The sequence below is a fragment of the Papio anubis genome, chromosome 4 (genome assembly GCF_008728515.1).
Source record: "Papio anubis isolate 15944 chromosome 4, Panubis1.0, whole genome shotgun sequence".
NCBI classification, from domain to species: Eukaryota; Metazoa; Chordata; class Mammalia; order Primates; family Cercopithecidae; genus Papio; species Papio anubis.
This window is the reverse complement of record NC_044979.1, coordinates 165,819,134-165,829,007: the sequence shown is the minus strand read 5'-3', so window position 1 is coordinate 165,829,007 and position 9,874 is coordinate 165,819,134. Positions and strand designations below refer to the sequence as shown.

At 39.9% G+C, this 9,874-nt stretch overlaps 1 pseudogene; it reads left to right on the top strand.

The window, feature by feature from the left end:
* Positions 1 to 1,977, top strand: LOC116274590 (annotated as a pseudogene).
* Positions 1,978 to 9,874: the final 7,897 nt, after the last annotated feature.

Here is a 9,874-nt window from a genome sequence, read left to right as displayed (position 1 = left end):
GAGAGAGAAGCCAATGGGCTTCTATAAACCGGAATTAATACACTGTTGTTAACGACAAATGATTTTGTTGAGTTATATTTATAACCTAGGTTACTTAGTCATTTGATGGAAACACATTCACAAGAATGGGGGGAGGTGTCCCAGATACTGCATCACACCCAGCAGCTTGAGGGTACAAACATCACTGGGCACAGGCAGGGACATGAGGGCATCTTCTCAGTGCAACTCAGCTGAACTCACATCTCCTGTCAATATGTCCTACAACTACTGCTCTGGAAACTTCTCCTCCAGCTCCTGTGGGGGCTACCTGCGCTACCCAGGCTACTCCTGTGGCTATTCATACCACAGCAACCTGGTCTGCAGCACTGACCTCTGCTCTCCCAGCACCTGCCAGCTGGGTTCCTCTCTGTCTATAAGAGTTTTCAGGAGACCTGCTCGGACACCCCTAGCTGCCACATGTCCTGTGTGGAGTCCAGCCCCTGCCAGACCTCCTGCTACAGCCCCAGAATCTCCTTACTCTGCGGTCCCTGCCAGTCGACTTACTCTGGATCGCTAGGCTTTGGATCCAGCAGCAGCCGCTCCCTGGGCTATGGATCGAGGAGCTGCTACTCAGTGGGCTGTGGGTCCAGTGACTTCAGATCCCCGGGTTATAGAGGCTATGGCTTCCCTTCCCTGGGCTACAGATCTGGATTCTGCCACCCAACATATGTTCTCTCTAGGACGTTCCAATCTTCTGATTACAGACCAACTTGTGGATTTGGCTTCTACCGATCAACTTGCTAAGGGCTCCAAATCTCCATGTTACAATTGTTTCTCTCAAAGTCCATCTCAGCTATTATCTAGATAGAATCTATATTCTACTAACCAGAAGAGATAATTTTTTAAAACCTATTAATATTAAAATAACTTTTCTCATAGAATACTCATCTCTTTTTCTTCTGTTTTCTTGTATTTTCCCCTTCCTTTTCTAGTTAAAAATGCATCAAGAGTTGATTTCTTTTTCTTCAAATAAACTCATTTAATCTGGTATCAGATCACAAATCTTGTTGTTAGTTTTCTTTATAAGATGTCTGTTGGGAATTTGAAATCCCCACTTTTTGTCTAAAAATAAAATATTCACTTTGAAGGAAAGGAGTAGGTTCCCTAATAGGCAGAGTTTTCTAACAACAGAGAGCTAGTTCCTGGGAATTTCTGCTAAGTAGACTCAGAGATTGGACAGGAGATTATCTCTGCTTTTCTATTCGTGGCCATTTAAGCCTAATCAGGACACTTCACTTTGGTTAAACTACTAATGGGTCTAGTCTAGGAAGGAAAGATCCAGAGACAGCAGTGCTGTTTTAGCAAGTAAAAGCCTGGCTGTTTTTATGAGAAAATTATCAAAATCCTACCTGTGTAATCTTCCTTCCTAGACATATATAAGCCATAATAAAATTCTGAGGTCAGGATTTTAACTGACTTCAGTAGCTAGTGTCATGTGAAACAAACGGTTTAGGTATGGATGAAATTAAACATGTATGCATTTCACTATAATAATAAGAATATAATATCTAAGAGTTTTTTTTTTCTTTTTAATGTTGGTGCTTCATTCCCTCCTCCTTTTATTTGGTCACTATAAAGCCATCTGATGTTATAGTAGAAGTCACTTGAAAACTGTTGAGACCTGGCAGTACCATGCATAGGTGACACGGACTGAGAAGTAAGACTTTACCTGTTGATATCCTAGGCTTGTATCTGGATGTAAAACCAGATAGTCCATTATATTCTTACATTAAGTGGAACACAATCATCTACATTTTCAAATATCTGAGTGGATGTGGGTAGCTCATCGTTCGCTGCTCTAACAGCTGTTTTCCTTCTCGCTTTTCCTTTTATGGAAATTGAATTTTGTTTGTGCCTCCCTCCTCGTCCACATATAGTCCTGCAAATGAATGTGGTTATGCCTTAGGCTTTAGGATTGAATTTGGCTACTCTAGAGCACCCCAGTACCTACTGAAAGTGATTGGTTCAGGAATGAGCATGTGATCTGATGTAAGCCAATGAGAAACAAGGAGCCATGCGGAACAATGCTTCTGGTAAAGTTCTTTCTCTGGGGTTTCTTAAAGGGACTCTCTCTACCTCCGGAATTTGTTGTATGTGGAATGCTGCATCCGTTTTGCATATGGCCTGATTTTTTTTTTTTTTTTTTTTTTTTTTTTTTCTTGAGACAGGGTCTCCCTCTGTTGCCCAGGCTGGAGTGCAGCGGCACAATCTCAGCTCACTATAACCTCTGCCTCCTGGGTCCAAGTGATTCTCTCCTGCCTCAGCCTCCTGAGTAGCTGGGATTACAGGTGCATGCCACCATGCCCGGCTAGTTTTTGTATTTTTTGTGGAGATGGGGTTTTGCCATGTTGGCCAGGCTGTTGACGAACTCCTGACCTCAAGTGATGTGCCTGCCTCAGCCTCCCAAAGTGCTGAGATTACAGGCGTGAGCCACCATGCCCGACCTAACCTGAAAATTAAGTCATCAAATGAAAGAGGACAGAACCAAGAGAAATTCAGGAGAACACAGCCTGGACCATCTCACTTCTGGACACTGGTTTATGTAAGCCAGTAAAATTTCTTATTGGTTAAGCCATTTTGAATTACAATTTCTGTTACTTGTAGCTAACATGTTTTTAAATGAGACACTCATTTAAAATCTTCAACAATCCTCCTTCCCAATGAAGTCCCCTTAATATAATTGTAAAGGCCATTTGCAACCCATCTCTGCCTTCCTTCCAGCCCCTTTCTCACCACTCCTTTACCTACCTACACTTCACCAACGTACACTCCATCAATGCTACCCACTCCCATTTCCATGAACACATGGTGTAGGACTGAGATCATATACAGCCTAGGATCTATTACAGGAATGTATCTCTCCTCCCTTCAAAGTTCACAGAAATATCTTTTTTCTCACCTTGTTTGTTTGGTTGGTTGCTTGCTTTTTTTTTTTTTTTTTTTAGAGACAGGGTCTCACTATGTTGTCCAGGCTGGAGTGCAGTGGCTATTCACAGGCATGATCCTACTACAGATCAGCAGTGAGTTTTCCCTTCTCCATTTCCAGTCTGGGCTAGTTTACCCCTCCTTAGGCAATGTAGGGGTCCCCTGCTCCCAAGAGGTCATCATATTGATGCAGATTTACTGTGGACATCCAATCAGCAGAGCACACTACAATCCAGAACTCCTGGGCTCAAGCAATCCTCCCTCTTCAGCCTCCTGAGTAGCTGAGACTACAAGCACATGCCACCATGCCAGGATTACCCCTTTTAAATAAACTCTATAGTCAGTAAAGTTGATTATTTCCTAAACAATATTAGCATTATATATATATATATGTGTGTGTGTGTGTGTGTGTGTACCAATTTTTAATATTTAAAAGTATTATTTTTATTCAGTACTATTTTTTACTTGTTTGTTTACCCTCATTGTACCCTCCATGAACAAAACAGAATCTTGTCTAACAGAATCTTGCCAGCAGTTAATACAGACACACCTCAGAGATATTGCAGGTTCCAGACCACTGCAAAGACTTAAAAGTCAAAATTATTTCTTGATCTGTGGGCTGCAGAATAGCTGTTCTGTTAGCAGGCATGAAAACAACATTAATCTTCTTGTACATTTCTATCAAAGCTCTTGGGTGACTAGGTGCATAGTCAATGAGCAGTAATATTTTGAAATGAATCTTCCCTTAGCAGTAGGTCTCAACCATGGGCTTCAAATATTCAGTAAACCATGCTATAAACAGATGTGCTGTCATCCAGGCTTTGTTGTTCCATTGACAGAGCACAGGTGGGTTAGATTTAGCATAATACTTAAGGGCCTTGTGATTTTCAGAACTGTAAATGAGCATTGGCTTGCACTTGTCACCAGCTGCATTAGCCCCTAAAAAAGAGTCAGCCTGTCCTTTGAAACTTTGGAGCCAGGCATTGACTTCTCTCTAGCTATGAACGTCCTAGATGATGTTATCTTCTAATAGAATGCTATTTCATCTAAATTGAAAATCTGCTGTTTTGTGTAGCCACCTTCTTCAATGATCTTGGCTAGATCTTCTGGATAACTTGCAGCAGTTTCTCCATCAGCACTTACTGATTTACCTTGCACTTTTATGTTATAGAGATGATTTCCTTCCTTAAACCTCATGAATCAGCCTCTGCTAGCTTCTGACTTTTCTTCTAAAGCTTCCTTACCTCTCTCAGTATTCATTGAATTGAATAGAGTTAGCACCTCACCCTGGATTAGGTTTTGGCTTAAGGTAATGTGGCTGGTTTGATCTTCTATCTAGACCGCTGAAATTTTTCCATATCAGCAAGGAGCTTGTTTTGCTTTCTTATCATCTGTGTGTTCACATAGAGTATCATTCTTCTCATTAGTATAGGTTAGCACTTTTAATTTCCTTTAAGGACTTTTCCTTTGCATTCACAAGTTAGCTATTTGGTGCAAGAGGCCTAGCTATGGCTCCACCCTCCAGGCCTGTGCCCACGGACCTAGGTGAGGACAGACATTTCTGATTTTTGTGTCCAAATGTTGCATTACCCAAGACCACCTGGCCTGCCACGCCCCCCATCCTGTGCCTATAAAAAACCCGAAACCCTAGTGGGCATGCACACAAGCAGCTGGACATCAAGAGGAACACACCAGCAGAAGAAGACACAAGTGGCTGGACGTCAAGAGGAATGCACTGGTGGAAGAGCACACTGACAGACCCTGGCAGACCCACAGACCATCAACTGGTGGAATGATGCGAAGTTTGGCTGGGGCAGTTAGAGGAGAGCCTGACCACTGAGCAGGCCCAATTCCAGGGTACAACCACCTTCCCCCTCCATCTCCCTTCTGGCTCCCCGATATGCTGAGAGCCACTTCTATTCAATAAAACTTGCACTCAACTCATTCTCCAAGCCCACATGTGCTCTGATTCTTCTGGTATACCAAGGCAACAAACTCTGGGATACAGAAAGCCCCCTGTCTTTGTGATAAGGCAGAGGGTGTAATTGAGCTGACTAACACAAGCTGCCTATGGACAGCTAAACTGAAAGAACACCGTAACACAGCCCATGGGGGCTACAGCTGTAAACATTCACTCCTAGACACTGCTGTAGGGTTGGAGCCCCACAACTTGTCCATCTGCCTGTTCCCCCAGAGGTTTGAGCAGGGGATCACCAAAGAAGCGAGCCACAACCCCATTGCATGCCTTGCAAGGGAGAACAAAAGAACTTTTCCCATTTCATTATATGGATGTGGTTTGTGGCACCCCAAAACAATTACAAGAATAACATTAAACATCACTGATCACAGATCACCATAACAGATAAAATAATAATGAAAAAGTCTGAAATACTGCAAGAGTTACCAAAATGTGGCACAGAGACCTGAAGTGAGCACACACTATTGGAAAAATGATGCCAATAGCTTTGCTTAACTCAGTGTTGCCACAAATCTTTAATTTGTAAAACATGCAGTATCTGCAAAGTGCAATAAAGAAAAGCACAATAAAATGTGGTATGCCTGTACTCAATAAAAGATAAATAAATATTGAATAAATAAATGGAATTGAGCTAGGTGACAGTCCCCAGGATATGTCAATGACACATCAAACACGCATTCATTTTTGCTAGTGGAACTCTTTTTAGATAAGCTAGTTGTCACCAATCCTCTGATCATCGTCATCACAATGGATTTAGCACAATCTCAATGTCTTAATGACACATTGTCACAACTCCAGTGCCTACAGAAGTGAGACAGCTCAAAAACAAATTCACATTTCTGGATCACACACAAACAGAAAAATAGCTTCACTCAAAGATAACCTCAGAGGAAGGCAAGAACAACTATATCTGGGAAAAGAAGCAAAAACAAGGGTATAATTACTACAATAAACTATAATGCTTTCACATCCAAGATACAATGGAACAAAGGGTCGGAAAATGTGGACTGTAATACTCAGATAGTCAAAACACTATGGTTCATTCTTTTCTCCAATTACTTATTGTTAAGAGCTGCATAGACACTGTGTAATCCTCCAACTTTTATGTTTTACTTCTTTTGTTTTTTGTTTGGCTATTTGAATTAACGTGTCATATAACTGAATTGTAAGTGACCAAGAACTAGCCAAAGAAGCAAAATTATTTAGAGATAGTCTCAGAGAACAAATGATGTCACATATGCTTTACTTTATCATATTATAAAATATCTATTTCTCATTAGAAACAGAAAGCTGGCAAAATACCATTTCTATATTCTGCATAAGAATTTGAAGTATTCTATAACTTAAAATTTTTTTCTATATGCATTACAGTGTCTGAGAAGGGTTATGTGGTACTTGATTTATTTCATAGAATGTTATATTTAAGAAAAGTTATTCATTTTCCTCAGTAAAAGCCTCTTTTGTGGTAGACTAACATGCACTTGACTGCAGAAATATACTTTTAATTTATTCTCAAGAGTTGCTCTCAAATACTATAAGATTAATAATATAAGATGAATTAATATAAGATTAATACTATAAGATTAAATACTATAAGATTACTAATTTTACAGTTGTGGATCCTGACTAGCATCTGTGGGAACTAATAATGTACTGACTTCAGTCTTTGGTCTGTCCTGTTAAAATTTTATATGTAATCTTAATAAAAATCAGATGGTCTTAAATGCAAGTGAAGATTTCATTCAACAAACAGATTTGACAAGATGTCATGTAATGTTAATTCTATGTTATTAAGATTCTGACCGAAAATTGTAGGATGTGACAGCTGGAAGGGACCTTAGAGAGCTTCTCATCTAAACTCATTATCTTAAAAGATATCCAGAGAGGCAGAGTGACTTGTCCAAATTTATGCAGTGAATTGATGGAGGCAAGGCTGAAAGCCAGATCTCTTCACGCTTTTTCTAGTATTCCTCCATTGCTATGCAATTGTTCTTTATGAAACTTCTTGAATGGAGATGAGGAATGGATTAGAATTAACTTAGGGCATTGGTGAATGGAGAAGAGGAATGGATTAAAATTAACTTAGGGCATTTGGTATGAGTTTGGTTGATGAGATAAAACGAAGACAAGGATGAGGTAAATAAATTATGGTACCATTGGGATGAAGAGAGTGACTAGGCCCAAGCATGGTGGCTCATGCCTGTAATCCCAACACTTCGGGAGGGTGAGGCAGGAGGATCACTTGAGTCCAGGGATTCAAAACCAGCCTGGGCAGCATAGTGAAACCCCTGTATCTACAAAATAATTTAAAATAGTGAAGTGTGGTGGTGTGAGCCTGTAGTCCTAGCTATTCAGAAAACCAAGGTAGGAGGATTGCTTGAGTCCAGGAGTTCGAGGTTACAAACTGTGATCACACTGCTGCACTCCAACCTGGGCTACAGAGGAAGACCCTGCCTCTGAAAAAAAAAAAAAAGAATGGTTATTTTATTTTTTATTTCACATTAATGTTTCTAAACAAATGATTAAGAAGTTTAGCATAGCCATATGATCAAATATAAAGGACATATAAATTATTCAATGTTACAACTACCAAATGCTGAGCTCTTGGGAGATGAAGACAAGTTCCATCCTTAATGGGAATAAGTATAATCCAACCTTTAAAGGAATGGAATGTGAAAATTAACACATAATTATAAATCAACAACATAATCATAAACATAAAAAACTGTGCTTGTTTTCGCTTATAATTTTATCTCAATCCTAGATTGACGTTATCATGAGAAGTGTCTTAGTCTGCATGAAGATTCCTAACCTAATCAGTAATAATAGCTGTTGTTATTTATCATTCAATATGTGGCAGGTAATCTGGTACCATATACAACATCACGTTTATTTTAATTTTTAAAATGAAAAAGGCATGACATAGAAAACTTACTGTAAATATTGGCTTAGAATCCTGGCATTCTCACTCTAGAATTCTTATATTTAATTGCATCCTCATACCAAATGTTGATATTCCACCCTCTGGTGGTGAGGAGGTGCCACTGCAGCTGCAATCATTCCAGGAGAATGATTTCAAGTCCAGGAGAGACCAGGAAATTGTTCAACCCTTAGTAGCAAGAGTATCCAGTTATTATATGCAATTAGGTAACCAGTTCTATCTATTTCTCAAGAATACCAGCAGATAAACTACATAATCATACATTTTCAAATGCTTACAAAGCTAATACTTAGCTTTAAGTAGGCTGCATGTAAACAATTCTTACGTCATCCCATAGTAATAAACCAGGTAACTCCCTCTATAAATCCAGCAACAACCAAAATCTGTGTTTACTCATTGAATCAAAATTATATACTGAAAGACTTATTAATTTGGCACTCACTTAAATAAAATGTGTGAATGCCTCATTCCAAAGAGAAAATAACTCATGGAGTGACCTTATTCACAAATGACAGACTTAACATCACCATATGAAATTTGAAGGGACTGCCCAAGTACTCACTAACTGACTGCATATTGTGAAATTAATAAGAAGGCTGCTGGCTGGAGACAGTTCTGTAAATTCCATCCTATAGGATGTCCTGCCTATGCCTACACAATTTGGCAAGAGGACTCTGTGTTGGCATTGAAAACATTGAAAACTGCTTCCCATTTTCATGGTAATGAAATGGCTGGGCCACCTACACGGCTGGGCACAGTGGCTCATGCCTGTAATCCCAGAACATTTGGAGGCCAAGGCAGGTGGATCACCTGAGGTCAGGAGTTCAAGATGAGCCTGGCCAGCATGGTGAAACCCCGTCTCTACTAAAAATACAAAAATTAGCCAGGCATGGTGGCGCACACCTGTAATCCCAGCTATTTGGGAGGCTGAGGCAGGAGAATGGCTTGAACCCGGAAGGTGGAGTTTGCAGTGAGCCAAGATCAACGCCACTGTACTCCAGCCTGGATGACAGAGCAAGACTCTGTCTCAAACAATAATAAATAAATAAATAACCTACAAATAAACATGATTTTGAAATAATTAAATAAGTTTGTGCCGTGCTAATAAGTAGCTTTCTTAATGATTTTGTTCTTATTAAACAAAGGGGTAGCCAAAAGATAGACATAGTTTTTAATTTTTTTTCCTTTGAGTTCAATACTCTTGCCAATTCTTAGAAATCTTGGATATGCCAAAATTTCAAAACTATATTTCTTCAGACATTTAGTTATAATTTGAATCAATTTTTATTTAGCACCTTCTATTTATGAATTTTTGAAGATAGATACATTTATGGAGATCTCGTGATATGGCAACAAGACACCAGGCACAGTGTTGTGGGTATGGAAGTGAGGAAGATACACATGCTTCTCCTCTTCATGGAATTCACAATTAGTGGCAAAGGTACAAAAGAGAAATAAATAAAATCATCATAAGTTAAGATGAGTTTTAAAAAGGAAAAAAATATTAGACCCTGATAATGGAATTTTTTCATATAGGATGATAGAGAGACATTCAAAGAAGTAACTCTTAAGACACAAAAGATGAGAACTATAGACAGAATGGGAGAAAGCAATGGAGGGGTGAAACAGACAGGCAGCTGCGTGTGCAAAGTACAGAGGCAAGGAAAGGTTTAGTGTGCCAAGGAGCTACATAAGGCCTGTGAGGATGAAGCATGTTGGGCAGAGCCACATGACAAGAGTTACTCTTAGAAAAATAGGGTCGGGTGTGGTGGCTCACGCCTGTAATCCCAGCACTTTGGGAGGCCAAGATGGGAAGATCACCTGAGGTCAGGAGTTTGAGACCAGCCTGGCCAACATGTTGAAACCCTGTCTCTATTAAAAATACAAAAATTAGCTGGGCGTGGTGGTTGGCGCCTCTAATCGCAGCTACTTGGGAGACTGAGGCAGGAGAATTGCTTGAACCAGGGAGGCAGAGGTTGCAGTGACCCAAG